This window comes from Numida meleagris, chromosome 1, assembly GCF_002078875.1.
Source record: "Numida meleagris isolate 19003 breed g44 Domestic line chromosome 1, NumMel1.0, whole genome shotgun sequence".
NCBI lineage: Eukaryota > Metazoa > Chordata > Aves > Galliformes > Numididae > Numida > Numida meleagris.
The window spans coordinates 136,463,815-136,490,665 of NC_034409.1; the positions used below are offsets into that span (position 1 = coordinate 136,463,815).

Genomic DNA, 26,851 nt, shown 5'->3' on the forward strand with positions numbered 1-26,851 from the left:
AACCCAACATCCTCAGTTATTTATCTTGACGCTGGGATAATTCTAACAGCAGGGGTTAGGCAGTCCTGGGGCGGATTGTGAAGGGATTTTTATAGAGGCCCCATCACTGGGGCATTTGAAGCTACGCAAATATTTATCAGGATTGACACAAGTACAGTTGTTCTGACTCAGGGCAGTGTGATACCTGCGTGATCTCATGTTTACTTCCAGTCCTGTTTTATTGGATTTCTATGATATATACACCTTATAAATAGCCCCAGGATTGTTACTGATGAAAGGGGAAAAACAACCTTCTCTCTTTTTTGTGTGTCTCTATGTGTTCTGCCTACCTATTTGATAGAGCAGAACAAGGAATGTAAAGCTATTAATTATCGTAATTATTAATTGTCCCTTTATCTTGGTGTTTGGAATATGCCATCGGTGCAATTCCTACCCATGCAAAGCATTCACTGACTTAATCTGTGCACACAAGAGCACCAGAAATAGGGGCACTACAGAGGAAAACTGTGGTGCTTTTTTCACTGTGCCCCTTCAGAGGAAGTTTTATGTGAATAATATGTGGAAGGCTTGCCCTCAGAATGGACTGGCTGCTTTCAGAGAGGGTTATCATCTATCTGCATTATTTAGACAGCGTCTGGGAAACTTGCTGGAGCCTTGGGCTCCCATTGTGTTAGAGATTGCGTAGATGAGTAATTAATGGTGGGCCTCCTTCTTTTGCTTAATGTATATATTGTACATATACAATGAGTTGAGGAAGGTTGCTGATGTGGGGAGTCAAATGGGAAAGGCAGTTCTGCATCCCCATACACAGTTTGGTTGGCAGAGAGGCTTCAGCCTGACAGCAGCCTCACAGGTGGACACTGCAGGCATGTTCAGGGTTTAAAGAAGAACGCAAAAATGTCAATTTCACATATTTTGGTGTGTTTGGCCATATGGGGAAGGCAGGAAAGGCAGTATGTATGCTGAAGGAATAGGTGGAATGTCATTTTCAACAAACTGTTCCGTATGTTTTCAGCTGTGCAGTTTAGATGTAGCTATTCATTTCAGAATGATTAAGCATACAAACAAAAGAAATACAGAACTAGTGGCGCTCAGTATTTATGCAGTTTCCTGCGTCTACGTTAGAAGCTGAATAAAACCTTCCCACAGCTGGTGGGCTTGGTGGTGCAAATACCACACTCACTGGTATGGACTGGATGGTGGGGCAGAAGAAAGCGAGGGCCTATCACCAGGATCACTCAGCAAGCACCGCATGCTTGGAGGCAGTTTATGTATCTAAATAGTAATAATAACTTGCCAAGATAATTACTATCAAGTAATTTCCACAAAAAGACAAAAACAAACAAAACAATACAAAACAAAAAACACAGAAGAAAAGGATGCCATGCCTGGCCTGCTGAGTGCTCATGGACACAGAACAAAATCGTCACTTAATGATAATAAAATATTCATGTGAACATTACATTTTCATTACTGAAGTGGGAGACCACAAAATCAAATAGAAGTGAAGAGTGTGCTTTCAGTTAAACTGCTGATTTTGCAAAAGATTGTTCAACAGCATTAATAACAGTAGAGCATGAGGTAATCATGGCAAATAAATGTTCTTAATTTCATCTCTTGTGTTTAATCATACAACAAGAGAATATTTCTAGGTACTCCACTTAATTCCCACTTGCTTCTGCTTTTTCTCGTCTTGTTCCCCACTTTGTTATTTTCTCCCAGGTGTCTCTCTGATGTGCACTGAAGATTTTTTTTTCCCCAAAGCCCACAGGGAATGGGAAATGTCCACTGGATCACACTTCAGTCCATTCGGATCATCTCATAAGGAGAAGTAGGCTGCGTACTGGAAGTACAGGAAACATCTGAGCTCAAAAATTCACTTCTTTCTGTGGCATGAAGGGAACCTTAGCCAAAGGCTAAGGAGTTGCTGACTTGTAAAACCTTTTGAGACTACGAAAGTAGATTGTTAAAAGGTGAATGACACTGAGCACAGATGTTGCAGAAACTGCAGCTGCAATGGATGTGGATCAGGTAGCAAAGGCTCAGTGCTAGCAAATCAAAGGAAACTCTTCCTGCAGCTGGAGTATTGCAAAGACCTGGCAGAGCCCTCGGAAGTGCAGCCCCCTATGTATCTTTTTCTTACACCTTCTAGCAGGCCGAAAGAGCCTTTCATTTCTGGTACAAAGCGTTCTGGGGTTGTTTGATAACAAAAACTGCTTTTGTCTCCACTGACTCAAATCTGACGAAAGATCCTTGGACGACTCTGCTGCTCGGCCTTTCTTTTGTCTTTCCCAGCCAGTGTATCTGCCCCACAGTCTCTGCAACACTTCCCCGGGATGGTGTCCCTCTTTGTAACAATATGACCTTTTTTTTTTTTTACTTTGTATAGAAATACGTAAGAAGAGTAAATGTGCAAAACATGTAACTGTATCACAGTGGTATAAATTACACAGAGGTACCATACTGATTGTGTAAACATCAGTTAGTTTTAAAGTTAGTGGATGGTTGTCAGGTTGTTAACTGAACATTTGCTGAAAAATGCATATGAGTAAGTGATCTAGATACTGCTGCAGGATAATGGAGTTTAAAAACAACATTTGTATGCCACACTTCTGCCTTGTCTGTATTTAAAGAAATACCAGGAAGCTGAAAGTCACGCTCCTCAAAACATTCACACTCAAAAATCCTTACATTATTAATCCTTTGGAGTGATAATAATGAAATAACCCAATTCAATAGATTGTTGATTTTAGTTACTTCTTAACTTTCCGTTGAGTAAAAGGGCTTTCTTGATTTTCACACTTCTGAAGTCTGTCTATAGTAAATTTTGATTTGCTCCTTCCATGTGCAGGTTCAACTTTGTAACCGTCCTGCACACAGATATCAGATTTACCTATTACTTTAAACAAATTTATTGTCTCCAGCCTGACTTCAGTAATTTAAAAAAATATTACAAAGCATTCCCTGTTAATTGTTTCCATAGGACTCAGGAATACACAATGGTTCAGGAGAGGTTCAGGCTGGATATTAGGAAAAATTTCTTCTCAGAAGGAGTGGTGAGGCACTGGCACAGGCTGCCCAGGGAGCTGGTGGAGTCACCATCCCTGGAGGTGTTCAAGAACTGTGTGGATGTGGCACTGAGGGACGTGGTCAATGGGCATGGTGGAAATAGGCTGGCGGTTGGACTAGATGATCTTAGCAGTCTTTTCAAACCTTAATGTTTCTATGATTCCCCTGTCTTTGAAAACAAGCCCAATGAACTGACAATATTTTCTCTCAAGTTAATTAGTTTCAGAAAGTTAATATCTACTCCTCATTATGAATAAGCTCAGGAGAATACACTTTTTAGTGCTGTATAGGCCAAGGGTATTTGACATAAATGCTGCATCTGTCCTCCATGTTTCCAGATGTGATGTTAGAGCTATAGAAAAGCATGGTCCACAAGACCTCTTTTCTCTCAACCTGGCACATTTTATTTTATTGGCTTTCTTGGATATATTTTATACTTTTTCTCAGGTTTCATGAGTCAATTACGATTGATTCAGTTATAATTGAAGCTGTATTTGTTATAGCAGCAGGGAATTTAAAGCTAACTGTTGAGACTTCAGTGATCTGATGCCTTCCATAGCACACACACACAAAAACAAACAAACAAACAAACAAACAAAAAAAAGCTTGTCGTCAAACTGGAGCATAATATTTAAGTATTCCTATGTCATTAGGTTATATCCACCAGTGATGGGATACGTGAAAAGAGGCTATAAGCTAAGCTGGACTGAATCTCCCTGTGTGTTTGGTGAGGTGGAGTTCATCTCAGCCATATAGAAGTTGGGTGGCTAATGCATTAGAGTTTCTCCAAAAGCGGTGAAGAGACAGTCATTTATCCATTCCTTCATTAGATCTGAAGCCCTGTAATGACTTGGTAGGTCTATAGCCTAACAGGACTCAACATTGTGTGCTCTACTCACTTAACAAAAACATTCAACTTACGTTAAAATAAACATTCACAATATGCTTAGTATTGTTTATGTGCAGCTCTTTGTATTTGTGTGTGTGCAGCTCTGGTATTAATTATCACAAACCAATGGCCTAAAATAAGTATGACTTATTTCCATCAGAAATTAAATATTTCCATCAGAAATTAAATATCTCTCTCTACTTTCTGTAAAAGAGCTCTAGAGAACTAATGTCCCAAATATTTTCGATGGCTAAGATGAATATATGCATTTATTTCCTTGCCTGTCTGGATACAATATGACCACTTTAGAATTTATCGGAAACAAAACTGAAAACTTCAGGAAATGTTCTAGACATTATGGGGACAAATCTTAATAATTTCACTGAAAACCTGAAAACTGGAAGACATCTGTACTCATTGCTCGTGGCTCTTGGAGTGCTGTGCACCAGCTGTAGGACAGATGTTTAGCCAGCAAGGGAAGTCAGAGGGGAGCCAAATGAAGACATCTGATTTTTTTCCTCTCCTCCCTCACAGACTGTCTGTTGTTGATGGTAGACAGAGAAGGAAGACACCAGCTGTTGGGTCAGTTTTTTAGAAAGGGCAGAATTACAGACTATGTGAGGGTGATTAAAAGCAGAAACCCAAAGTATCCTTAGTATGGTGGTGAAGATCCTGAGAGACAGGGATGGTATTCCAGCTACCTGCTCATTGGCACTTTAATCAGAGATAATCTGTCCTTCTTTATCCATTTTCATCTATATGGATCTGCATATTCCATACAAATATCAGTGGTTATTATCTAAGGTGATTTTTGACTCCTGCTGTCTCCCAGCACTGGTATCAGTCCTGCCTCACATTTGCCTCCCAGTTCCCAGGCTGTCTCATGCATTAACCATGAGATTTGTACACTTGCTCCTGCCTGACCCTTCTCTCCGTTTGGCCCACATCCCACATACATTTGCTGCAGTCTCCTCTGCTCCATGAACTGATGTACTAGATGTAGCTGATTTAAAAAAAAAAAAAAACACCCTTATTTACTGATCAGATAGAGATTGGATCACTTGTCAGTTCACAGAGGAAAGGCTTCAGAACCTTAATGTAGTGACTGACCAGATACCTTGTACTCACAGGTATATGGGGTATATGCCCCTGCTTGCTGGGCAGCATGAGGATCGTTGCCATGACCTGATGCCTCAATCTGATTTGCTATCACATTAGCTGACATTACTACTCTCTTATCCACTGGCACTGAGGAATACAAAGAAATTACTTGGTAAGACCCCTTACTGATGGTTCAAGCTGGCTGCAGTGAAGTCACTGAGATAAGTCTGAGGGCTATCATAAGGGCTTCAAGGGACTGGTGTGGCTAGTGGATGGAGCGGGAGGGAGTACAGGTGGTGTTTTCCTCTATCCCTTCAGTGGCAGGGAGGGATACTGAGAGGACCAGGAAAACTCATTTGATAAATACATGGCTGAGAGGCTGGTGCCGCCAGTCACGGGGAAAAGAATTCTGGCCCAGGATCTACCTGGGCTCACTGACAGAGCTTTAAACTAGGTTTGAATGGGGAAGGAGGTGATAGCCTGCTCATGACAGTGCGGCATAGCATAGCTAAGTTGGAGGAACAAGGTGTTGGCGGGGGCCTGCAACCTGCTACATTTTATGATGATGAAGGCGACAGAGAGACTAATAGTAAATACTTCAAAGGAATTAAGGATTTGTCCTCCAAGAAGGTGGCAAGACCAGCTGCCCAGCTAAGTGCCTTTACACCAATGCATGCAGCTTGGGAAACAAACAGGATTTGGAAACAACTGTGATACTGGAAAAGCACGATGTAGTTGCCATCACTGAAACCTGGAGGGATGATTTCCTTGACTGAAATGTGGCTATTGATGGCTACAGGCTGTTCAGAAGGTACAGGCGAGGAAGTAGGAGAGGAGGCATTGCCTTCAACATCAAGGAAGGAATAATGTGTTAAGGGCTAGTCAACGGTTTATGGGCATTCGGCCCAGTTCTGTGACAAAGGGGACGGGGGACCCACGGGCCCACACCCCAGGAAAAGGGAAAAGGGGAAAAGGGTAAGGAGATGGCCTTGAGAGCAAAGAACAGCGGCAGCAATCTGAGGAGAAACAAACTAATTTACTAAATAAGATATCAGAATGCAAAACAACACACTATAATACAATATAATTACAATTTAAGCTGATAAATCCAATACAGAGAGAGAGAATGTCCTAAAATCAAGGTAGGCCTTACTCTACTACCGACAATAAGACGGCTGGAGAGCGAGGTGCTGCCAAGACGAGAGACGGCAGAAAAAGGGACGAGGTCTCGTGATCTGCATGTTTTTATACTGCAAGCTTTTATCTTTTCCCTCCGTCTGGAAAATGGTAACAGAGGAGCAAAGTACCGTGGGGAATGTAGTAGTCCTTCTCTTCCGAGAACCAGGTACATTCACTACATGATGTTATGATGTGGAATACCAATAACTGAAAATCATAAAACCATGACAGGGCTGTCCCTGAGGAGCAAGTCAAAAGCCTGTGGGTGAGAGACCAGGGCAACAAAGGGAACTTTGTGGCTGGCATCAACTACAGGCCACCTGATCGAGCAGAACCTGTTGAAAAAGCCTTCTTCCTCCAGCTACACGAGACGTCGTGATCACAGGCTCTCATCCTGCTGGGGGACTTCAACCATGCTGATATCTGCTGGAAAAGTATCACAGTGAGCTGTAGGCGATCCAAGAGACTCCTAGAATATATCAAGGATAACTTCCTGAGTCAGGTAATAGACAGCCCCACCAAGGAGGGGATGCAATGCTGGACCTGTTGCTCACCAACTTGAATTAACTGACTGCTGACATCAGGATTGGAGGCTGCATGGAATGTAGTGACCATACAATGGTGAAGTTCAATCTCTTGAGGGATATCAGGCAGGCAAAGAGTAAAATCAGGAAGCTTAATTTTAGGAAAGCCAACTGCAAGCTCTTCAGGGAGTTTGTCATCAAAACCCCCTGGGAATCTGTCCTCAAGCACAAGGGAGTGGAGCAGAGCTGGCAGATCTTTAAGGAAGATTTTTCCTTAGGGCACAAGAGCTTTCCATCTCCAGGTTTAGAAAGTCAGGAAAGAAAAGCAACAGACTGGTATGGCTGAACCAGGATCTGCTGGTCAAGCTAGAGAGCAAAAAGAAATTGCATGGGCAGTGGAAGCAGGAGCAGGTAACCTGGGAGAAGTATAGGGATGTTGCTAGGCTATGTGGGGATGGGGTCAGGAAGGTCAAGGCCCAACTGGAACTGGACTTGTCAAGGGGAGTAAAGAGGGATATGAAAGGCTTCTATAAGTACATCAGTCGGACAAGGAAAGTCCAGGAGGGCGTACACTCCCTAGTAAGTGACACAGGCAGGCTAATAACAACAGACAAGGAGACGTCTGAGATATTCAACAACTTTTTGCCTCAGTCTTCACTAGCAACTGCTCTACACGCAGCCCTTGCCTGGATTGTTTGGAAGGTGGAAACTGGAGGAGAGATGCCACTCCTGCTGTAAATGAAGATCAGATTCGTGACCTCCTGAGGAATGTGAACAACCAAAAGTCTATGAGTCTTGAAGAGATGCATCCCAGAGTCCTGAGGGAATTGGCTGACATAGTCGCCAAGTCACTCTCGACGATATTTGAAAAGTCGTGGCAATCAGGTGAAGTCTCTGGTGACTAGGACAAAAGGCAATATCACATCTATATTTAAGAAAGGTAGAAAGGATGACCCAGGGAACTACAAACCTATTAGTCTCACCTCTGTGCTGGGAATATAATTGAACAGATCCTCCTGGAAGCTATGCTAAGGCATATGGAAGAGAAGGAGGTGATATGGGGCAACCAGCATGGCTTCACCAAGGGGAAGTCCTGCCTGACCAACTTAATTGCTTTTTATGATGGTGTAATTGTGTCAGCGGACAAGGGAAGAGCCATTGTTGTCATCTATTTGGACTTCAGTAAGGCCTTTGACACAGCTTCCCATAACATCCTTCTCTCCAAATTGGAAAGATATGGATTTGGTGGGTGAACTCTTTGATGGACAAGAAACTGGTTTTGAGATTAAGAGATGAGGCCCCTAGGATGAGCTACATGCACTCTGTCTGGGGCAGCTTCACAAGCTAGCATGAAACTGCTTTTCTATGTGCTTTCTCGTTTTCAAACCAAGAAATGGGATGAGGCCTACAACAATTCTTTAATCTCTTTCCATTTTAAAGCATTCAAGGAGATAAAGCATTTCTCAGGTGCTCCTGGAGAGGGGCAGATGGGTGACTGTGTCTCCTCCTAATGATCCCCTGGAGCAGACCAGGGGACAATCCTACTTCCTGTGCTTGATGGTTCTCTCATTAAACATCTCCAGAATTTCACCATTGTCTAGAGCTTCTTGATTCCCTCTGAGACTTGCTTTCTGCTTACAAAAATAAAAAACAGACAAGCAAGCCAACAAGCAAGCAAATAGCCAAAACCAAAACACAACATCACAAAAGCTAGCAAAGTTGCTCAATCTTATTTACAAATAATGTATTTCTCCAGACACAGCATAGACATACTCCCTCCTTTCCGTTTCTCTTCTGCAGTCATATATAACCACTGCTGGCCATTTCTTCATCAACTGTGTTCACATTGCAATATATCCCAAATAAATTGCTCCATCTGTATATTACAAAGCGGAGTAAAATGTGTTTGCTGAGTGGTAGCTTTCATTGCTTATGCCCTGCTCTATGGAGACCTCAATTTCGTTTGGTCATCGTCCCATGAGAAGGCCATCTCTGACTCCTTCCAGAGTAATACTATGGATCACATCAGCCAATTTCATGTAATTTTTCACCAAAAAATTGACTATCAACCATTGTCCTCCCATTTTCTTAGAGCCATTACACTCTTCAGGCCTGCAAGTGTCATCTATATATCCTTCTTCCAAAATATATAGCTTTTAATTGGCAGTACTAGCATCCATATTGTTTCTGCTTAGCCAGAAATCATCTGGATCACTTCCTGCTTGTAATCTATCCTCATCATTTCTCTATTCCTTTTTGCTGTTTGAATCATTTAGAAATATTACTAGAGTTTGTTTGTATTTTGTTTTTGTTGGTTTGTTTATTAATATATAATTGTTATAATTTATTAATATATATAATTTATTAATATATAATTGTAGTACATTTATTATATTTGTAATATATTATTAATATATATAATTAACATATTTATTATATTTGTATTATTTATATAATATATTATATATATTATTTATAATATATAATATATATAATACATAATATATGTATATATACATTATATATGTACTATAATATTATGTATTATATTTATTATTAATATATATACATTAATATATACTTTTTTTCTCCATGCCATAGGTAAGAGAATCAAATATGTTCTTGGACAAGAAAGGTTCTCTGTAGCACTGCACTGGTGAAACTTGGTAGGTTTTAGTTAATAATTACATATTGAATTTCCAAGCTATAGAGCTTAATCTCATTTAATAAATATTTTCTTGATTTTCTTCTGATGTTAATAACTTAATCAGAATGTAATGTGGTATCAGTGTTACACAGATGTCTGAAAGCCATTATTTTGTCAACATATTTACCTTTATTAAATAGACCAAATAATGAAAATTCTGATCTCATAAAAATACTGTGCAATTTGTTTAACTTAACCTGTTTTGCATAAAATCATGTTGAGTGACAGTAATTATGTTACCGTTTCTTATTTGCTTATGGACAGAGTCCCATATCAGCTGTTCCATTCTTCTGCACAGAACCAAGGTCAAGTTAGCTCATCTACAATTACCCTGTTCACGCTTTTGAAATATCAGCACAGCACTGGATATTTCCGGGCCCCTTTGATTTCCACAGTATGCCAAGGCTTTTAGCCAGAAAGCACCAGTACAAGATTCCTCTTAAAAGCTTTAAATGAGTTATTCACTCCTGCCAGTTAAAGAAGTTAATAGATGCTCTTTACCATCCACTTAAAAAAATATCAAGATAGATGGTATTTCAGCAATATGGACTCTGTTTTCATTTCTAAATGCAAAATGTAAATATTCACTGAATGCTTCTTTTTTTTTCCCACAGATAGCAATGGAGTTGTGTCATCACTGGGATTACTTTTGCCCTGGATAGTCGTTCACAAATGAAAAATAAAGCAAAGATATATTCTCATTATTTTTTTTATCTCTACTTTTGTATAGATGTAGTTTACATACCACTATACTGCATTAATTAATGTATGAAATTTGTTAATTTATGTAAGTGTCCACTGGATTTCAGTTGCTTTGTTAACAGCAATTGTTATCTATAATTGCATTTCAATTGTTCTATTACATGTACATGCTTACGTAGAGTAATATTAATACACTCTTCCATACTCTTATTGTAATTCACGTACTAATCAACACTGAATTCTCTGTATATATCTTTAATCAGATCACTGTCATGTACTTCTTGACAATTGCTAGTTTTAAGCTTAGTAACCAATGGCTTTTATGACTCAGAATGGAGGATAATGAAATATTTCATGATTTTCTTTGTGACAGAAATTTCAGTCTGTAAGCTTTCTAGATCTAGGGCACTGTAGGTAACACGGAACAAGAGCTTTAGCAGGTATTATTGGATTAGAAACTTTTTAGAGACAGCATTTCTTTCTTTATAGATATTTGTTCTTGATTACAGAAATTACACGGAGTGGAAATGATCTCACTTTACTTGATAACACAGATATCCAGATCTAAGCTCATCATTTCCTAGGGTGACCATGCCTCTGTCCATAGTGAAAAAAGGACATTTTAGAGCTCCTTGAATCCAACCTATTTTAGATGCTTACATTAGAATGGAATGAATCAAGCCTTAGAGTGCCTTCTCCCCCATAGAAAATAAAGGGAGAACAGGGTGATTAGTCCTGATCCAGTTCTTTGCACTGCAGCGATCCACATCTGGTCAATTCCTAATACTGACAAGGTTATGTAATTATGAGGAAAAAGCAAAGAAGCTGCTGAGACTGTGAATCTTCAAGATAAAAAACAAACAAACAAACAAAAAAAAAACAAAACAACCATTGCTTTTCTTTACAAAAACAACAAACTAGACTATGATTCTGAGTTCTTCTTAATTACTGTTAGTTAAATTAGATGAAAGAACTTAAAGTTCTTAACCAAACAGCTTTGCAATAATAAATAATTATACAAGTAGATATTACCAATCCTTATGGTCACCATATGTCAAATGAATCATGCTAGTCCAGTCAGTAAAGCATTCTCTAATTACAATAACTATTAATTAAGTTAATTTGTTCTATTATTCTTTGCTCTACCCAAACATTATTTTTAGTACACTTGAAAAAAAATTTTTTTCAGTTTTTAAGACTCTAAAATGAGTTTAAAATTTAAAGTTTAAGATGGATTTCTTTCCAGTTACAAGTAAACCATAAGGGCTTGTATAATTTGTTAGAGAGCTATCTGAAGGTATACGTTGAACCTGATTTCAAATATCTCTTATTTTAGCCTGTCAATCAATTTGGCAAAAGATTTCAGCATGCTGAATGTGTACAAATAGTGAGATGGGTACACAGATCACTTCAAATGGCTTTGGCCAATGGGTGAATAATTTCTTTAGCATTTGACAATCCTTCTCTAGTGGTGAAGAGGCAGGAAATCCTTGGAATAAATGGTTGGATTTTGTTTCTTTTGTAACACATGTTTTTAAATTCACTCATGGGCTCACCAACATAATTTAGATAGTCACCAATATACTTATTAAGCAGTTAATTTGAATAAAGTTATTGGATCATCAAGTAGGAGGCCTCTAGAAATAACAATACATTGCAAATAAACTCTATGTATGTAAAAATCCAATGTAAGAAAATGCCTTTCCTACTATTGATGTTATTTATTTGTCTCCTCTGCAGATTGAAGGCATTTGCAGTGTTGTTCCCGTCTGCTTATATAAGCTATGAAAACAAAACCTGTGTACCAGCCAAAATTTTCTCGCTACTTCTCACTGTGGATAGGAAAACCTGTCATGCAGGCCTTCAAGCAAATCCCCCAAAGACTTTATCATGAACAACACCAGAGGTTCTTGTTGCATGTGTGTCTCTAACAACCAGGTACTTGAAGGAAGCAATAATCCATGAGATGTGTATCATTTGCTACAAATTACACAACTATGCCAAATGCTTGAGTACCTCTGAAGCACATTGCATTATGCCAAGGGCTACCCACCTGTCTGAGCCCTGAAGATCTCAAGAGTAATTGAATTTGTTGATGCAGCTATAAAGTATAGAATTCTTCCATTTATATAGCTAGCAAGTGACTCCCAGTTCTCTCAGTACTGGATGTACTTAAACTGCAGCCTTCTCATCCTCACTTGGTTACGGCCACTCTGCCTCTTTTGCTGAGTATGGCAAGAACTAATTAATTTAAGAATTAATTCAAGAGTATGTCTTATAAAACATTCCCTTATACGTAATACACAGTATTTCTATCACAGTAAATGCTTTGTCAAAGGTTTCAAAATACATATATATCTCCATTTTACACACACTCTTCAGGGAGACATTTGTACACCAACGTGACTTCCGGAATTAACTTGCTTTAATGTTCCTACCTTCTGTAGGATCAGTTGAGGGGTTATCATGAGCATTATGATATCTGATCAATTCTGTTTTTTTGACCCAAATAACGTATTTCTGAGTTGGCTGTGGGTAGCCTTCACCACAAATTAAAAGCAGCTCTTGTGTTTATGTCTCATGATGGATGTCAAGATGCCCATCCATCTCTGATTCTCTAATACTTATCACCTCCATGCAAATGTCATCTTCCTGGAATGGCTAGTGCCTAACATCAGTAGCACCTGTGACATCAGATATGAAAACTAACATACCTCAGTGTGCAATATCACTGTCCCACTTCCTGTAAATGTAAAACAATCCTCATATGAAATCTGCCAAACTGTTCTTCATCACTGTTGTCTCTATCTCCCATTCTACCATTTACTTCAGACTTATGCCTATCCAATGTGGCAACTCCTGCGTGGCCTAATGAATAGAACGTAAGTTTATTTTAATGGCAAGTACAGGATAGGGAAAAATGATGAAATAATTTTCCTGGCTCATTTTCATTGTGTCTCAGCTTTGGACTGAACTTTAAAAGGTAAATCACCCAACACTTGACTACACAAGCATTTAAATAACTACAGAGATTTTTAGCATTTTTTACCTTTCGTGACTGCAGATTCATGTTTATTTAACAGTTGACTTTAAACTGACCTAAGGGTATTAGAAAAGAAATCTTCAGGCAAAGGTAATACTCTGTTTTGGAATGGATATTGAGCAATTAAGGAAAGAACAATATTTTATCATTCTTGGCACAGAGGCTATTTCTTGGGCAATGACTACCTGCTCTTTTTTATCTTTCCCACCCATGCCATATTGCAGCAAATGTGGCCGCAGGTGCCTACACTGGATGAACACCTGCCCAATCTACGCAAGAAGGAAACGAAATCAAGGGATGTCATGCTCACTGGTTTTGTGTACACAACTCAGGAGAGTGATAAAAAGGAGAAATGGAAAGAAAGTTAAATTTAGCACGATTAAGAAGAGAGAGTAGAAGAAAATGGCTGTGACTTTCAGAAACAGCTTTTGCAGGAGACGGAGAGCAGGTAAGTCTAAACATACTCTTTCAAAGGCAGAAAACAACTTTCTGTGTTTGTAAGCCCTTCTATAACAATGCATCTACTACAGTGAGCTGACAGGTACCTTACAAAGTTCAGCAAGAGGAAGTGCAGACTCCTGCACCTGAGGAGAAACAAGCCCAAGCACCAGGACACGCTGGAGACACCTAGCAGGAAAGTAGCTCTGCGGAAAAGGACATGGGGCACCATGTCCACACTTTGGACATGAGTAAGCAGTGTGGCCTTGCTGCTAAGAAGGCCAGTGGTATCCTGGGCTGCATTAGGCAAAGAATTGCCAACAGGTCAAGAGAAATGATCTTTCCCCTCAGCCCCAGTGAGGCTGCACCTGGAGCAGTGTGTCCAGCTCTGGGTCCCCAGTACAAGAGAGACACGGATGTACTAGAAAGGGTCTGATGAAGGACAACCAAGATGGTCTGGGACTAGAGCACCTCTCCAGTGAGGAGAATCTCATCAATGTCCGTAAATACCCGAACAGAGGATGCAAAGAAGATGGAGCCAGGATTTTCTCAGTGGTGCTCAGTATCAGGACATGAGACAAACTGGAACACAGTGGCTCCCTCTGAACACCAGGAAGCAGTTCTGCATTGTCTAGTGATGGAGCACTGGCACAGGTGGCCCAAAGGCTGTGGGGTCTCTTCACTGGGGATCTCCAGAAGCCACCTGGCCATGGGCACAGGCAGCCTGTAATTCTGTGCTTTTTACATCAGTTTGCAGGTACAAGTTTATCCTTTCTCATTCTGTGTTGCAAAGCAACAAATAAAATATGTTTTGTGTGAGACAACATAAGCTCATTCATTTACCCGCAGAGATAGGTTATTTCTATAGTTCCACAGAATATTTCTCCTGACTCCTGCCCTAAGAGGGAATCCGTTTTGTTAAAAAATCTGCTCTCATTTCATATTTCAGTTGTAGCGCATCTCTGGCTGTTGCATTTCTGATCAGAGAAGTGCACTGTTGCTACTTTTTCTACTACTCAAAATGTCTCCTGTTCACTTTGCTTTAAGAAAATCTATGTAGCACAGAGGAAATAATTCTCATATGAGGTAAACAGTGCCAACCCAGGATCACGTTTTTCAGTGTTGTTAATACACAGACTATAGTAGATGGGGAATAATTGACCCTTTCTTAAGTTGAAAGTGAATCCAGCGAAAGGCTTCATTAATGGGGGAGAGATGGAACTATGGGTGTACTAAATCTTTCAAATGGACAAGAATAATCACAGCACTATCAATTTATATATTTCCCCTTAAAGGAAAAAAAAAAAAGCATTAAGTAGCCTAGTGTTTCTAAAAATGTAGGTTTCTTGTACCTATCCATCACATCATTCTAATATTAGCAAGTCTTCTGCGGTGATCATCTGTCTTCACTACATTATAGAAGAATCCTGCCTTCTGTTAGGTATGATCTGAAGTAAGAACAGCCATATTGGTCACATTAATTACATAAACATAACGAGCTACCTCCAAACATTGAGATTCATCAATAAATGCCTGTGTATTGCCAACTTATAAGGCAAACAATTTTTTAGTTGTGGCGCATGGTTTCTTCACAATAATCCTGACCATTCTTTTTCTGTGGATTTCTCTCTTCAGAAATGGTTACCAAACGCGAACGGTGAGACTTCATTTGAAAATGGATGATTATATTTCACTGTGCCAAGAGAAATTCCTATGAGATGTTCCACTCTTACAGTCGCAGGGCAATTTCTCCATTTAAGGCTCCTGAAAGTTAATATCCCCAAACCCTGTTGAAACTGCTGGCTGTCCCTGCTCTGCATCACTACTGAGCCTTACCATTTCATGCTTTAGTTTAGTCAGATGTCTCTGCTCAGTTTCATCTATGCACATGTCCCTGTCCCTAAAGATATACAAATAGCACCAGGAACAGCCTAGTGGTTCGTGGAGGTTCCTGCCTGGTACCCATCATTCCTTTGCAAATGGAGTTCCCTTCTATCATTGTGGTGAAATGAGAGAACCCGTAGGATATTCTCCACTATCTTCCGCTGGGGCCTGTCACAATCAGCATAGAAAAAGACTCTCAAAAAAACCAAAACAAACAAACAAACAAAAAAACACAACAGAAAGGCAAAGTAATAAATGGTGGAATCAACAAAGAATGCAAAACAGTAGTTTAGTATTAGGAGTGGAGACACAGTGATTCCAGAACCTGGAGTAGACATGATTAGTCCAAACACAGATTGCATCACCAAGGATAATGAAATCCTCTGGACAGACCTCTCCCTGTTTCAGATGACTTATTATAGATACAGGTGTCCAGGGTGAATTTCAACTGCATGTAGAATTTAGGTCCTTTTGATAAATCATGCGCTCTGCATTCTGTGGTGTGTGGACTGCAGAATTGCTTCTGAAGTGTAAAAGGAGATTATGAAGGCTAAGTCCTTGCTGCTAAAAAGTATGCGATATTTCTGCATTAAAGTCACAAATCGTTGTCAGATATGCCAAACTAGAAACACAGCCAAATGCAGGATACTTTAATTTTACCACAAGGTTTGCTCAGCAGTGTCAGCCCTGTCCTCTGGCCTGGAGCTGACCTTGGAAAATTCACCTCAGTACAAAACTAAAGCACCTTATCTGGACTGTGGTTTTACCACAGGAGGACTGACGCACGTTGGTTTCTCTGATGTTAAGAAAAAAAGAAATTAGTTAATCTTTTTAGTGATGAATGAAAGTCCAAATCAACTGACCCTGTTCACTAGGGTATCTCTGCAAAACCATATGTTAACCTGTGTTCTTCTATGTGCTAATTATACATTAGAATATGATTAGTATGATTTGTAGCCACAGTACGGACACAACATGGCAGTGGTGTGGCTGTTGGTGGCTGTACATAGGACTGTTCTTGACAGTAGCAGTATAAATTACATGTGACTTTGAAGAGACAGAGGCTGACATAACAAGCAGCTCTGGCAGTTACACAGATGGCCACTGAGATGCTTGCTCTTGTATCTTTTCCATACTGGCCTAAGGGAAAACCCACTTATCATAGCACAAATGTGTACAGGCTGTTTTGCACTTTTGTTCTGGTGTAGGTTGGATAGGTGAAGCACTTTTCTAACTCATACAGGCTCTCCCTGTCTTCAGAGGGCTTCCACTCACCGGATAGACTACACTGGCAAATCCTTCTTGACATGGATTTGTCTCTAACTTTTAACCAGAGCACGCTTTCTGGTACATATGTCTAGGAAAGTATAAGAATTATTTTTCTCATTGACCTCGAACATATCACTGACAAGTTAAAAATGATAAACGCCCTCTTATACCAGGAAGGTACACAATACACTCAGACGCTATGGTGACTATAGTGGCTTCAAATCTAATTAAATGTATCCCAGTGCAGCTTTCCCCCATAGACAAACACAGAAGTGCCAACTCCATCAAGCATTGCCTTACTTGCCTTCCTGACCTGTCTTTAAAACCAGAAAAAAAGCCGATCGTCTCCTCTCCATTTCAGTTTTGCGCTCCCCAGCCTGAAGATCTTTTTAAGTCCTAGCTCCTGGCACGGTGCCTCCCAGTCACTGGTCAGATTCAGCAGTGCCAGCTGCTAGCAGAAAATCCTACTATTCAGGAGATGACCTTATGTGCTCCGAATGCTGCTTTCTCATTCTGCTTAAATCGTCTCTCCATGTTCAATGCCTGCACTGACACTGTGATGTAGACAGATAGGTTGCAAGATTTCTAGAGCAAAAGTTATTATGTAAAAGATAAGAGATTGTATATTTATAGTTCATCACCATGGTCTTTTTACTAAAGGGAATATTTCACAGAGTACCAAAATTTTATTTGGAAATCAGTGTGACAGTATCCATCCCCGATTCACTTATGAAAGATCCTCTGTAAAGCCTTGTAATGCCTTGTGAATAATTTTAGTGATTCACTCCCATGCAAATCTCTTATTTTCCAATGCAAATATTGCATAAGGGTAGCACAGTACTCTTAAACATGAGCAAGACATAAACCAATTTCATTCAGATTATGTTTGTGTCATAAATAAGGCTCTGTATCCACTCAGTTCAAATCGGCCTCCTTAAGCAGGCTTGCACTTGTTAAATCCTGTCTATGACCTCAGGCAGCCTGCTCTAAATGCATGATTCTTGCATGTGAAGAGAAGAGCCTGGAAAATAACACTGAACTGAGCTAAAGCTAAATCTGTTTGGATTCATTACATCTACAGCCAGACTGTCTTTGTAAATAACACTTATTTACATATATTTCAAGATCTCTCAGTTTTGCATATGGAAAACAGAATCACGTGAATATGGAAAATTCACTCAAGTTAAGGTGACCCCTAGTCATCAAAAAATGGCTCATTTTCCCTTTGTACTTTATAGAAAACAGATAGTGAGTGCATGCTTACTAAAGTCACTACATTCCTTGTGTCCCTTTTTTCACACCCTCTTTTTCGGTTTTCTACTCATCTCACTAGCTTGAGTAGCTTTTATACATACAGTTCTCTGTGTGTGCATATGTCTGAAATAATCGAGTGACAAGCCAATATCCAGGAACATTGCATGCATTTTTATTAACGAACTTCCAGCAGTTTGAATCACGGGAAAGTAAAAAAGTTATGGGGTGGTGACTGTTTTTAAGCACGTGCGTTCTGAGTTTTTCTCACTGAAGTGGACCTGTACATTTCAAAATGTTAAACTGATTTAGCTTTGATTTCTAAAAGTTCACTTCTGTTTAATTCTTAAATACAGCTTTTTTCTTTACTTTAGGCTTTACTTAGCAGCTCCAGTAAGGTGCTGTAGCTAGAAATCTTATGTGGTAGCACTGCCACGACTAGGGGATTTGACTCATGCTCACATCAGATTGACTCAGGAGAAGGAATGACTTAAGGTGGCATGACTGTAATGTTTCCTCTATTTCGGTCCAGCTTTCTCCTCTCTTTCAAGTTTAATAACTCCACTGTGCAAAGGGCTAGATTTCTTGAGAAGCAGCCATAAAACCAAAGGTTTTTGGCCTATCAGAATAAACTAGCACTGATACCTGGGTCTTTAATTCATAGCCATTGGCAACATCATTCATAGTGAGATGGAAACAGAGAACCATAGCTGGGAAATGCTCTGTGTTGCCCGAGGTTGATCACCCTTGCTCCTTAGTTGAAGTTGTGGAAGTCCATCTTCTTCCAGGTCTGTTTGTGGTATCAGAAATTACCATCGTCCATAGCCAAGTATTGGCAGGTTATGTCAACTAAGCCAGTTTTATTTAAGAAAGATTAAAGGAGGTAATGGGGGAGAACAGGCAGGTACCTCCCCTGAAAGGACTCTGATCATCTAGAAGGTTGAGACATGATCAGAATATTATGCTGTTTGCAAAACAAAGGTCCATTATAAACAGTATGATGATCTGTGCAACAGCTGCTCAGCCAAAAAAACACCTCCTGGACAAGAGTTATGTGGATCAAATGCAAGTCCACATGTTGGTACATCAAGTTCAAAACCTGACAGATTATTTTAATCTCACTTCTATCAAAAATTGACAGCAAGATACTTGGCTCTGCTGCAAAGAGTCTGAGGATAATTCACGTGTTTTGTGACATTCTCCTGAGAAGGTTATAACTTTGATCAAAGAAAAAAGGAAAGGCAGAGGACCAAATAGCTGCAGGTGATAACCCCTTTAAATGATACTATTCATCCCTCTAAGTATTCAGCATTGAGAACAGGACCAAATGGACATCACATGACTGTATAAAAGTCCTAAATCCCATTACACAATTAGTGTGCAAGCTCCACCCTCTGCTTTTGCTTTAGAGTTACAGAGCATATGCACGCTAGTGCAGATAAACCAGTTTGAATTACCTTGGCCTAAGGGTTGATACTGAAACAAAAAGAGAATATTTTGCCAAGTTTAATAGGTATATTATCTGGCTCTAAGTGCAACTTTAGGCAAGCCAAAATGGATTCAAACAGTCTAGAATTATGACTAACCTGGCAATTCAAGTAAAGCATCCTAATGGGAACGGTAATATACAAACAGGATGGATTAAAGTGCCAGGGAAGAAGAACTAGATGAGAGCATCTAGAAAATTTCATTTTTAATTTTTTTTTCTGCCCCTTGTTTTTCAGCAATTTACTAAGAAATAGACCTTTTACATTACTGGTCTTCTTATGAGACCATAGGGACCTTTTCAGGAGGAGGATTCATTAGAGGTGTTGTTCTGATAAGGTCCAGAAAGAGAAAGACAAAGTGGGTAAGGAAATGCATATGATCTGTGGAGGCATGGGTCTCCTACCATGTGAAGGCAATTCGATTGTCCAGGTCACCACACACACCGTTATTTTTTGACACATGAATTGCTGCAGAACAAGCCACAGGCTCTTTAGAACTAACAATCTTTGGAAGAAAATTAAGCAAAGATTATTTCACTTGTAACAAACAGCAAGCAAACTCCATAAATGTGCCTTAAAGTAGGGCACCACCAAGAAATTTCATGATTCTTGTTGGAATGATTTAAGAAGGCATTGCCCGCAGCCTCTTCTGTGCCTCTCTGTGAAGGCTGCCATGTTTGCAGGAAAACCTATCTGTTTGTTTCCCAGCCACACCAGCCCACAGCCCTGAACATCTCATTTAACGAACTGAAGGACATTCAAGGTAGCATGCCAAGGGTGTGACTATGGCAGCTGCTCTGCCAGGTGACAACAGGGCAGCAGTTCCTCTCAGAGAGGCAGAACTGCCAAGAGGAGAAATCCTTGTCATAACTGGGCTCTTTTTAAAGCATTCTCGTATTTGCTGCCATTTTGGACCATCAGTGGTTGCTACTTACCTTTTGTGAGCTACCAGTATGACAGGCAGTGTGGCTATACCCAAGCCAGTAGGTAGGTACTCTACCAGCATTGTAACCTTACCAACTGGAGTGTGCAGTCTGAAACATAGCAGGCTATGTCTTAACTAACAATTAATACCTTCCTCCCGAGGAATCTGCTGATACTATACTAAGTACCGCATGCCATTACACAACACGTTTTGACTGGGAAACACTAGGGAAGTGGCCACTGCTGTGAAAAAACATTTCTGTAGAATCCATTGTTGCTCTATTGTCTAGACAGAGGCAAGCTCCGAGCTGAAACATTTAACATTTGCATTTCAGGTGGTTTCTCTCTTCCTTATTATGAAACAGAATGTTGCACCTTAGTTCTCTGGATAGGAAGAGCACGTATTCCTTCACTTGTAGCAGAGAGGGAAATTTTTAGCTAGAGGTTATTTCCAAATTTTGTTTCAGAGGAAAAGAAAGGAGGCAGACAAAAATCAAACAAAAAAAACAACCAAACAAACAAAACCTTATTAAATCTAACGGATAGATTTCAATCAATTAATTAATTTGCTCCAATTCAATCCAATGGATTAGCACTCTATGAAGAGCAAAAACAGGCCTTGCTGGCACAGGTCTTATTCCTTTCAGGAGAAGGGCGCTTATTGATGCACCAAAGCTCAGTTTGAAACTCATCACACAGTTAGAGAAAGGTGCTGCTTTTAGCACCTGAGTTAGTTTAAGCCAATTTGAGAATTCAGTGCCAGTGATGGGGTCCCTTAATCACATGTGTCTGCCACCCCTCCCATGTTGGCACACAGGTGATCAGTTTGCTAATCTCAGTAAACACTGACCCTACAAACAATAAAAGGTTGTTTTTCATCTAGATTGGAGGAGAAATGAATGTGTTCTCAGGACAAAATGGCCATTTTTGTGAACAGTACTGTCCTGGGTCTCCACCCTGACAGAATGATTGATCGGTGATCGTATGCAAGAAATATGGTCTTCCTATGATTAAAAGTTCCTTTGAATGTTTTTAAAAAGACAGTATGTATTCAAGTTGTTCTTTATAAGCCCTATGCTTCCTAGTATAGCAATACTAGAACTTCTAAAATGTTTCAAAATTTCTAGATTTCTAAATACTCTAAATCTTGGAATATTTATGAGGTTGTTGTACAAACATAAATACTATAACTTCTCTTTATTATATCACCCAATGAAAGAGATGTTATTTGAATCAGTTACTGGCCCAGAATCATAACAGCTGAACTACTCAGAAACTAAGAACAAAATGAGTTTCAAGCTGACTTTTATGCTGTCTTTATGCTGTCTGCAATTAGCTTATACAATTAACAATTCTGTCTCACATGTCTGGTGCCAGAATAGTACTTCTTTAGCATTGACAGATTAGTATTTCATGGCAAGAGTAGACAGTTAAGGAGTTAGGTTTGTCCTTTTGGTCTGGAATGAGACTGGCAAAAGATATGTTAAATCAATAAGATTTTATTTATATTTGCTCAAAGGTATACATTAGTTCACAAGGAAAACGTTTAAATAGGTTTTAATTACCAGTTAACTGTCTAAACAGTTCAGATTCTCATCTGTTAATCACTCAATACTCAATACTGTTTGTTCTGTGGCTTGGAAACTTTTTTAACATACAGTCTACTTGAGTAAATACATTTGAGTTAATTTTCCCCACTGTAAAAACCGTCAGGATAGGCATGAGAACAGAGAACCTGCCTGTATCTTCTTGTCAGGATCCTCTGCTATCATGGAAACCTCATCACAATACTCGGGTAGTACTGTCACCTGTTTTGCATTGGCATTCTTCCTTGAAACTGTTTAAGTTAATTAATCCACCTCATCCATTTTAGATTATTGTCCCAGAGTCATATTTTTCTGATTGTCCTGAAAAGTGTTTGATTTCATGAAATGGTGAAATGCAGCACATTGTCACATTTCACTGCAAAGACACTGGAGCATCTACATTTTCATAGTGATGAACACTGTAAATTCTAGTCACCGTAGAATGTTAACAGAGGTTTAGTTATGAAAGAGCTGTAGAAACAGCAAGACCTACGTTTACCTAAATCAGAAGATAAAGCATCATCAACCAATTCTTTTTACTGCTAAAGCTCTGCAACAAATCTAAACAACTCATAAATTGTTCAAGACAATACGCTGCATCCAGCTCACATGAGGTTATTTCTGTTGAAAACCAATGCAAATGAGGTGTAGCAACTAACCACATAGGTCATCTCTTTCCTAATACAAAGCTGAATTTTTCATTGGTAAATCATAGTATGCCTAGATCACTGATGGCATAATGGGCAATTGCATTTCAAATTGACTTCAAAATTAGCTACTTCCTTTATACTTTCAATCATTTAATAACTAAGCACTTAAATCTTCAGGTGATCATTTGTATTTCATTGTCCTTCCTTTTCAGTACTAGGTAGGAAGTAATTAGAAGGCTATCTTCTTTGCTGCTCCTTTCGTTTTAGAATAATGCCTATTATTATGTGTGTAATCAGAAGTAGAGTGGAATCATTTTAAATATATAAAATTAAAATGGAATTACATTTGATAATCCAATAAATTAGTAAAAGGACCACTATGACTACTTTTGTACAGTGATTCCTTAAAACTACTCCAGAGCATTGCTTTTTAAAAAAAACTTGTATTCAGTTTGTCTTGTATTTTATTCTGTAACTTGTATTGGAAATGTATACATATTTAAGTTTTAAGTGATTCTTCTCTTGTTAACAAAAACACTGCTATAAACTACAGAAAATAGATGTTAAATGTAAAGTGTATCTCAAATATATCTGAAAGTATAGCATTTTAAAACCTTTTTGAGCAACAAAGCTGTGAGTGGTTGCAATTTGACATTTCTGAAGAGGAAACTTCTTGTTGAAAGCATGCTCTAGTTTCAAAATGAATGCAAAATGAATTTTTTCTTCAATTAGCGTATATTCTTACAAAGGTTCAGATAAAATTAGAATTCAGTCAAGATGAAAAACTACTTAACATGCACAAAAAGGGACTCACAATTACAGACTGGAAGTGGGTTAGACACAATAGTGGGAATTCATAATTCAAAATGTCACTCAGAAATCTACTTTGGAATAACGTTAGTTGTATACTGATTCTCCTGTTTGGCAATGGAAAACATACTTCAGTTCAAAACAGGAAAAGAAAATGTATTTCACATCATTCTGTTTGGGAACACAACAAAAACGGGAACATTTTCTGACTGTTTCAGTAGAAACCCGTATCAAATTAAATAAGGCTGCTATCTTTCACCTCATCTTCACTCAAAAACATAATTAATCTGCACACAATTCAGCATAGAATTCCTAAAGTCCTCAACGTATCTGCCTCAAGGTTTCAGCTTACTGAGTAAAAAGTAATGCAGATTAACCTGGTCTAGCTTGAAAAAGAGGGAAAGAAAAAGAGGAAGCAAGTTAAATAGACACTATAAAAACTCTCAGTCTTTTCAGGAGACAAAAAAAATAAGTGCAGTTCACTTATCCATATCTTGGAGTTTTATTCAGGTTCTTCCTCAAGGCTTTCAGAAGAGGATAGCTGAAGAGAAAGAAGGGCACTTCATGGAACAGATGGAAAATACAACAGTAAGGACAGCATATGTGCCATGAACAGTTGTGGAAAACTGTCAGATAGTGAAAGGAGAGTCAATTGACAGGTGCAAAGGTCAGCATGAAAGAAATCAGTATTGAGACCCTGAAGCATGGAGGAAAATGTCTACATACTAAGCAAAATTGTTTACTCATTTTTGATTTATAGCTGCTGCATCATGAATTTCAGTTACAGTTTGCTGCATAAGGCAACATTTCTTTTCAATACAGACCTCGCCAGTAAATGAAAATACCTGATTTTCAAAACAACATTTCAGAAAGGGAGAATAAACTAATTTAGTACTGATGGGTTACTACAGTGTATTAAAATTAATCTACTCTTATCTACCTTATAAGTCTATGAGTGAGGTCATCGTTTCATTCTCAAAAGCTGAAATGACAAATGAACTGACCAAAAACATTTAAGAAAGGCAAGTTAAAAAAACAAAACCAACAAGAACAACAATCCAACATTACAAAACTCCAGGCTTTGCTTCATGTTCATAAGCAGCAATCAAATTATTTGCTTAATGATGGCAAGTGAGGTGACTAACCATTAACCTTCCTGGATGCCATCTGATATGACAACATCTTGAATCCAAATTAATATTGCCAGGTACCAGCATTTACGAGAATGCTTCCATTTCTTGCAATCCTTCTCCATTAAATTGCTCTGCAGCCACAGGGAGTTGTTGAAGCAGCTGTGCTAGTGAAAGGTAGATCTTCCGAAGATCACACAGGGAATATAGAGAGTGCTGCTACATATTTTGGGATATTGTGCAGGTGGGACATCACCCCAGAGACCTCCCGAAAGATATAAAATGAATTCTAGCACTTATAAAGTGTTTCTTTAGCACATTGTCTCATGTGGTTGTGCCAAATGGGACATGGACCGATGTTGAAAGCAGAACACATGAACTTAATATTTTTTTTCCACTTTCCAGCTGTTGAACATCACCTCTCAATATCTCACTTCTGTGACAGAACAGTGTGAGTATTCTTCACTCAGTGCGGCATAAGGACCTTTAAGCTAGTTTAAGCTAGTTTATAACTGAAGCAGATGAGATGTATTCATGTAGTCAGTTCTAGCATCTCTGAACAGTAACCTCCAGTGAAGTTTTTTGACAACTCAAAGTGGCAGCTACTTAAAATCAGCTCACTGAAATATACTATTGGTTACCCAATTTACAAAAGATCACCTCCTGCAGGTCACTGCAGAAGTGTAAAACCAGCAATGTTTTAGCCATAGCTGAAAGTATGGAACTTACTTCCATTCTTGCCAGTTCCACCTCTACTCTTAGAGATACCAATTGGATATTGGACCTCTGTCACCAGAGGTGACAACTGGAACCCATTTTGCTTTTTATTATGCTGGCTTCTAAAGCCATAGTGGACACTGAGCAAAGATTTATCTCTGATAACGTCTTGGTCAGTTCTTATATTTATACATTACTTTCCAGCACTGTTATAGAATGCAACAGACCTGCTCAGTGTAAGCAGGTGGCAAAGTCAGGGACACAGGAAAGCTAGGTGTCCTAGGTGTCCTGTGAATGAAGAAAACAAATGAAATTAACAGCATAAAACTGCTGCCTTGAGTTGATGTTAGAAAATAAAATGCAGAACTGCACCTACCATGAAAATTTTATAGAATGAATATTAATGCCTTGAAGATAAGTAGGGTGGATTTGCATTATGTATTTGACTTGTCCCTAGAGCACAAAGACTGAGACAGACTTGTGACTGCATTAACTACAGCTAAATTTTAATTGAAGATGATTGATTGTTGAGCATTCCATTAATTAACCTATTTATTCAACATTTTCCTACAGAATCTGAAATGTCCTCTGAAAGCAAGTTTTCCGGATTAACTATCAAAAAATATGGACATGAGTTTCATTTACAAGAGATGCTTTGATAATTATAATAAGGGAGAAAGAAAAGAATGAATGGCAAGTATAGTAGCTTTGGATTTCAGCTCAGAAATGGTTCAATGCAAACAAGAAAATATTTAATCCAGGCTAGCTACTTGTCATTTCAAAGATAGAACACGTCAGAAGCTGACAAGGGATTCGTACTCATAATACAAGGGTAAACTTTCAGAGATTATTTTTAATAAACACAAGAAAATTAAAAAAAAATGTATTAAATTTAGAATTAAAACCAAACCAATCCGTGAAAGAATCTTTTCATTTCCTAACTAAATGCAACAAACCTTGCTTCTTATGAGCTTTTGTTTCATATTAGATTTAAAATGAAATACAAATTTAATCACAAAATAAAATTTCTTGATGAGTTCTGCATTATTTGCTGACAGGTTTGTGCAATGCACCTGATTTCTCATCCTGACACAATACAAAGGTCAGATTTGTGATATGAATGATTAAAATCATTTGCGTGTGAGTAAGAGAAACAGAATACTTGTATCCAAATGCAAAATAAGCTCTTTCTAAGTCATGTACCTTCCTCAAACAATTGCAAGTACCGTGTGAAAAAAAGGAACCTTGTACAGACAGTGCGCTATTGAAGGGAAAGGACTCTTCTCCAGTCAGTCAATATCAGTCACCACAAGCAGCTGTTCTACATCTCATCAGGCATCACTCCATCACTCTTCAGCTGCCACACAAATGGCATCTTTGAAGCATCTTGTCAGTGACAGTCTAATGCAAACTTCAGCACCTTTGCTTAACAGTGCAAAAAAGATCATGATTCACAGAAAACCAGAAGAAAAACAAGGCAGTTAAAATGAT

General features: G+C 38.9%; 1 long non-coding RNA gene across 2 annotated transcripts; it reads left to right on the forward strand.

Annotated features, from left to right (window-relative positions):
- LOC110392867 lies at positions 9,354-14,462 on the forward strand. 2 transcript variants are annotated; one of them, XR_002434664.1, is made up of 5 exons: positions 9,354-9,428; positions 10,084-10,256; positions 11,912-12,109; positions 13,439-13,662; positions 13,745-14,462. It is a non-coding gene; the product is annotated as an uncharacterized LOC110392867 (long non-coding RNA). The 2 variants fall into 2 exon arrangements; XR_002434663.1 differs by having other exon boundaries at positions 10,084-12,109.